The sequence below is a fragment of the Hordeum vulgare genome, chromosome 2H (assembly GCF_904849725.1).
Source record: "Hordeum vulgare subsp. vulgare chromosome 2H, MorexV3_pseudomolecules_assembly, whole genome shotgun sequence".
In the NCBI taxonomy this organism is placed as follows: Eukaryota; Viridiplantae; Streptophyta; class Magnoliopsida; order Poales; family Poaceae; genus Hordeum; species Hordeum vulgare.
The window spans coordinates 30,305,161-30,310,388 of NC_058519.1; the positions used below are offsets into that span (position 1 = coordinate 30,305,161).

Genomic DNA, 5,228 nt, shown 5'->3' on the forward strand with positions numbered 1-5,228 from the left:
TTTTAGTTGAGACTAAAAAAAAGTCTTAGGACATTTTAAAAAACGGGGCCTTAGAGTGAGACTTGCGTTGATCAAGTCACTGAAGCTGCGTCCCGTATAGTGGAGGAAAGAAAAGGGAGCAGAGGAGGAGGGTCGCAGTGCCGCCGGCCATTCACACCAAGCCGACCAAGGGCGGCGAGCCGGCGACCACGCCAAGAATTCGGCGACCGCGGGCGGCGCGGCGCGTCTCCACCGCCTTGCAGCGACACGGGCGGCCCCGAAACTCCAGGACCGCGGGCGAGTGGAGCACGAGCGCGGCGGCAACGCCGGCGACCAGGTGAAGCATTCTCCTTTTTCCCCCTCCCGATTTCCTCAATTCGGCTCACCTCCCCCAACCCTAGTTCCCTTCTGACTCTCCTGTCTCCCGCGGTGCGGTGGCTTCGTCTCCGACTAGGACTACTGGCAGGTACTCTGCCCTTGCCTTTCTCGGATTCGATTAGTCAGCCGCAGCCTCTCATCCTTCTATATAAGCAAAAGACGCAAGAGGAGGGAGGGATCTAATGCCTCTCACTTGGTCGCCGGATCAGATATCTGGATTACAGTACGCGCTTGTCGTCTCCTTTCCTTTGTCTGCAGTATAAGTTTTCCTCCACCATCAGAATCAAAAAACTGAACCGGAAGATCGATCGGAGACATGTGTAAGCCCCAGATCCAGGGCCACAGCGGCGATCGCAGCACCGGCAAAAGGCCGCGTCTTGTGCCCAAGAAGCATCTCTATCTGTTTCTCGATGATTGGAAGGAGGGCTACAGCATGCACAAAATCGACGCAGACACTTTGCAAGACGAGGACGCCACCCAAGAACAGGTTGGCTTCCCTGAGCCTGCTGCTACCCTCCGGTTGGGGGCACGAGAACTTTATCCCACCGCCCTAGGCAGCGAGATCTTCATAGTCACCGCCCCACGTTGTGGTCAAACTCCCATACTCGTGTACAACACTGAGACAGGGGGACTCACCATGGGCGGATGGGCCCTCGCCTTCCGGCTCCATTGGTCGGTTGCTTTGATATCTCGGTGGCGGCTGCTGATGGGCTCTATGGATTATCAGCTTTCCCTATGTGTGGGGAGCAGCAACATGCTTTTGAGGTGTTGTCGCGGGCACCCAATTGCAACTGCAACGAGGAGCAACGGTCTACAAAGCCGAGGATGGACTGGTCCTGGAAGAGCGTGCCGTCTCCGCCTCCGCTTCACGAGGACGAAAATATCACCTCATATGCGCTGCATCCCGACGGACATACCATCTTCATGTCTACGCACGACAGGCATAATCTAAGTCTCGCCAGGGGCACCTACTCATTTGACGCCAGGCATTGCAAGTGGAGGTGGCATGGGAAATGGGTGCTGCCGTTCGAAGGCCAAGGCTACTTTGACAGCGACCTTGATGCATGGGTTGGGCTTCATTTTGATGGCTACATCTGCACCTGCCAGGTTGCATCACGCAGCGGCACAAGTACTGTGCAGCCAGACTGGAAGATATCCAAGGACAAGTTATTCTGCAGGGAATCTGAGAGGCACTTAGGGGCCACCCTTACTTACATGGGAGACACCCAATTCTGCCTCGTCGAGTGCGGTGTACGCCAGGACATGGAGTGCGAGGATGCTTTTGGTGATCATGATGGTTGTGTGCTCCGTCTCATCATGTTTAGCCCCAAGTACAATCGAAAGGGAGAGCTGCACACCAAGATCCATCGCACCACCGACACTCTAGTGTCTAAACATCTCTTGTCATTTGATCCTGTAGCATTCTGGATGTAAATTACTAGTTGTGGTACTATAAAGAGAGACAGTAATAAAAAGTCATCTTTCCAATTATGTGGAACCCGAGGTATTTTTTGTGTTAGTTCTGGAAGTTAAATGCAGAGATGCCTATATGTTGCAAGAAATAAAAAAGATCTTGCAGCATATCATGCAAAATACTGATGATGGGATTCTAACATATTGTACATGTAGGATGTTGATTCTGTCAAGCACGAAAGGTGTTTATAATGCTTGAAATCTTGCAATCAGCTGTCTGATGGGATTGGCAAAGCCTTTTTCGAGAGAAAGGGTAGCTACATCCTACATGAGGACCAATGTCTCCTTCAGTCTTCAGCTCAGCTGCAATCAGCCGGTGTGTGCGCGCACACACACACTGTTGTGGAAAACTATCGGTTCGGATGCAAGTTTGTGTTCGGTTAACATGATGCAAGTAAATCAGTTGTGGATAAAAACAACTAGTATTGAAGCAAAAAAAAATACTGCCATGTCTATACAATGATGTTGCTTACTTACATCTAGTCTTTTAAAAGAAAAGCAAGATCACCTCCGGCCTACTTGTGTGCAAGGGCGTTCGACCACGGAAGGATATGTCTTTAATTAAGGTCAGAAGGAGGAAACATTTATACGAGTACTTATTATTTTTTGAGATGATCACCCTAATCCATTTTTTTAAACAAGTTCCCCATTGCATGAACTCAGCTTGGGCAGTTGGAGATTGATAGACCTCCGGGCTCGAGCATCTATCGCCAAAGCTGCAGAACCAGAAGAGATGCTATCTAGTTTCTGGAGTTTCATTGTTGCGCAGAATGCAGCTAGCCGAACACACCACTCACATGAACATTGTGCGTACGAATCAAGCGGGTCATCTTCGAATCGGACTGCACCCTGATTGAAGTTATGAATAACGGTGACAGATCAAATGGCCCTGCCATTTTTGTATGAATGCGCAAACTTAGCTGAAGATGTAATGAGGGCGAAGGTTTATTTTCTGGTAGTGGGGAGTCGGATACACTAGGAGATGAGCTGGTTAAGAAATCTCGTGTTGCTCGGTGGGTAGCATGGCATATTGATCCACTTAATAACAATTTACGTTTTCTCATTTCCTTAATAAACTATGACACGTAAATTAGTTAAAAGTAGTAAAACTTTCTTATTTTTTAGACAGCATGAGGGGATGTAGCTCAGATGGTAGAGCGCTCGCTTAGCATGCGAGAGGTATGGGGATCGATACCCCACTTCTCCAACTTTTTTGGAATTTTTAGCAGTTGCAACGCTTCTTTTTTTTTTCCCTTCAAATTGCAGTTGCAACGCTTTTATTTAGCCAAGAAATTCATTAAAAGCTTGCGGAGATAATGGCGAAAAGGAAGATGTCAGGGAGTATTTTTGGAACTTTTAGCAGTTACAACCCTTCCTTTTCTTTTCTTGAAATTGCAGTTGCAACGCTTTCATTTAGCCAAGAAATTCATTAAGGGCTTGCGGAGATAATGGCGAAAAGGAAGATGTCAGGGAGTCATGAGCATCAAGCGACATCCTGCAGCAGAAACGAGGATGTTGATTTGCAAAAGAGTGCACCCTGTGAAATCCATGGGAGGCATGCTTGCTTGCTTGCAAGTAGGCCTTTCTTTTCCTCGCAACAAAAAAAGTAGGCCTTTTTTTCCCACGCAACAAAAAAAAGCAGCCCTTTGGTTTCCATGTCACTGCTAGTTCTTCTGATTTCCTTGCCATTTTTATTCGACTTTTGCACACTCGAGAAAATTGGCTATTTGCCATTTTCGATACGGGGCTTCGCAAAATTGTCACTTTTAACATTGAATTCGTAAAAATGCCACCCAACTCGTGTGCATTTTGATTAAGAAGCCATTTCGCCTTTTTTCATTGATTTTCTTTTTCTTTTCCATTTTCTGACACCTGAAAGAACCAAAGTATCCCTGGTGATATCTACTGCTATCTTCACGTATTTAGCATCAGATAAGAGCGCTTAAAGCGGATGAGTTCGTGCTTGCCGCATCCCTGATCGCCTGCACGTCTTGCTTCAATCGTTGGACACTGCCGACTACCACTGTTGCGAACCCACGCCTCTGCACACCATCGTGGCTCGCCATCTTAGCTGGACCATGCCCATGTGAGGTACCACCGGTCGCCGCAGTTGCTAGCCCACGCCTGCGCGCAGCATCGCGGCTCGCCGCCCTAGCTTGACCATGCCTGTGTGAGCAACCGCTGCTCGCCCTTGTCGAGATGATGCCTGCACCCTGCAGCTCGTCGACGGTGCTCGTCCTTGTCGCGTTGATGCTTGCAGCTCGCCGTCGGTGCTCGTCCACGTCTGCACGGGCCGGTGCAGCCTGGCAGATGCCTGTGCGCGAGCCACCGCCTCTCGCCGCAGCTGCTCGCCCACGCCTATATGCGCGCCAGCGCAGCTTGCCCTCTTGGCGTGTTGGCAGCAGCAGTTGCAGGAGAAGACGGATGCGTGCATGCAAGTTGTGAAGATAGATAATGCAAGCAATCTGACGACAAGGATGTGCTAGCCACCAGCAATCCATCCAAACCAGGCCACAAACACATCGGGTAAGGCTGTAAGATCTAAGAGCACTTTGGTCCTTTCAGCTGCCAGAAAATGGAAAAGAAAAGAAAAATAATAGAAAAAAGGAAAAATGGCATGTTAATCAAAGTGCCCACGAGCTGGGTGGCATTTTTCCGAAGCCAATGTTGACAGTGAAAGTTTTGCGAAGCCCGGTATTGAAAATGGCGAATAACCGATTTTCTCTGCACACTTGATACAAATTTGCAAAATGAACAACAACAAAAAATGTTGGAACCAATCTCAAGTGTCACAGGAGAATCAGACCTTTCATTCCTTTTCCTAGAAAACAGAATGGCACATAGATGTCTCACACTTTACAAAATGCGGCATGGCTCACACTCTTGATAGAGTGGGAAAAAAAGCAAAAGAAAATGTGTGGGCTACTATCTAACCGTCTTAAACAGCAACTTCATCGCCAATCTAGAGCCTGACACGCAAAACACACTCAACCAAGCCCTTCCCAATGTTCAGGAGATAGGTGAGATTCTGGATTATCTCAGAGATAATTGTATGTAGCATCTCTAGAATGTGGGCGTCAATCCCCATAAAATGACTCATCCCACAATTCCAACGCCAACGGCATGGACCCATCTCACTGAGAAGGGCTGCTTTCGCGCTATCCACACAACTACCATAGGTGTGTACATGAGGAAGGCAACTCCGACAACTACCCATACTTTGCCCCGCACGGTCTAGCTAAAAAGAGGGAAATAATGTGTTCGAGGCGACCTCATACCGGTTGCATGGTGTGCGTTCGATCCCTTTCCATCCAATGATGTATCTTCCATTAGAGCATTAGTCGGGCGCCTCAAATCCGCCTCATATGTCCGGATATATAGGCCATCCGGTCATTCAT

General features: G+C 48.5%; 1 non-coding gene across 1 annotated transcript; it reads left to right on the forward strand.

The window, feature by feature from the left end:
- The first annotated feature begins 2,964 nt into the window (after positions 1-2,964).
- Positions 2,965-3,037, forward strand: TRNAA-AGC. Its single transcript has one exon. It is a non-coding gene; the product is annotated as a tRNA-Ala (tRNA).
- Positions 3,038-5,228: the final 2,191 nt, after the last annotated feature.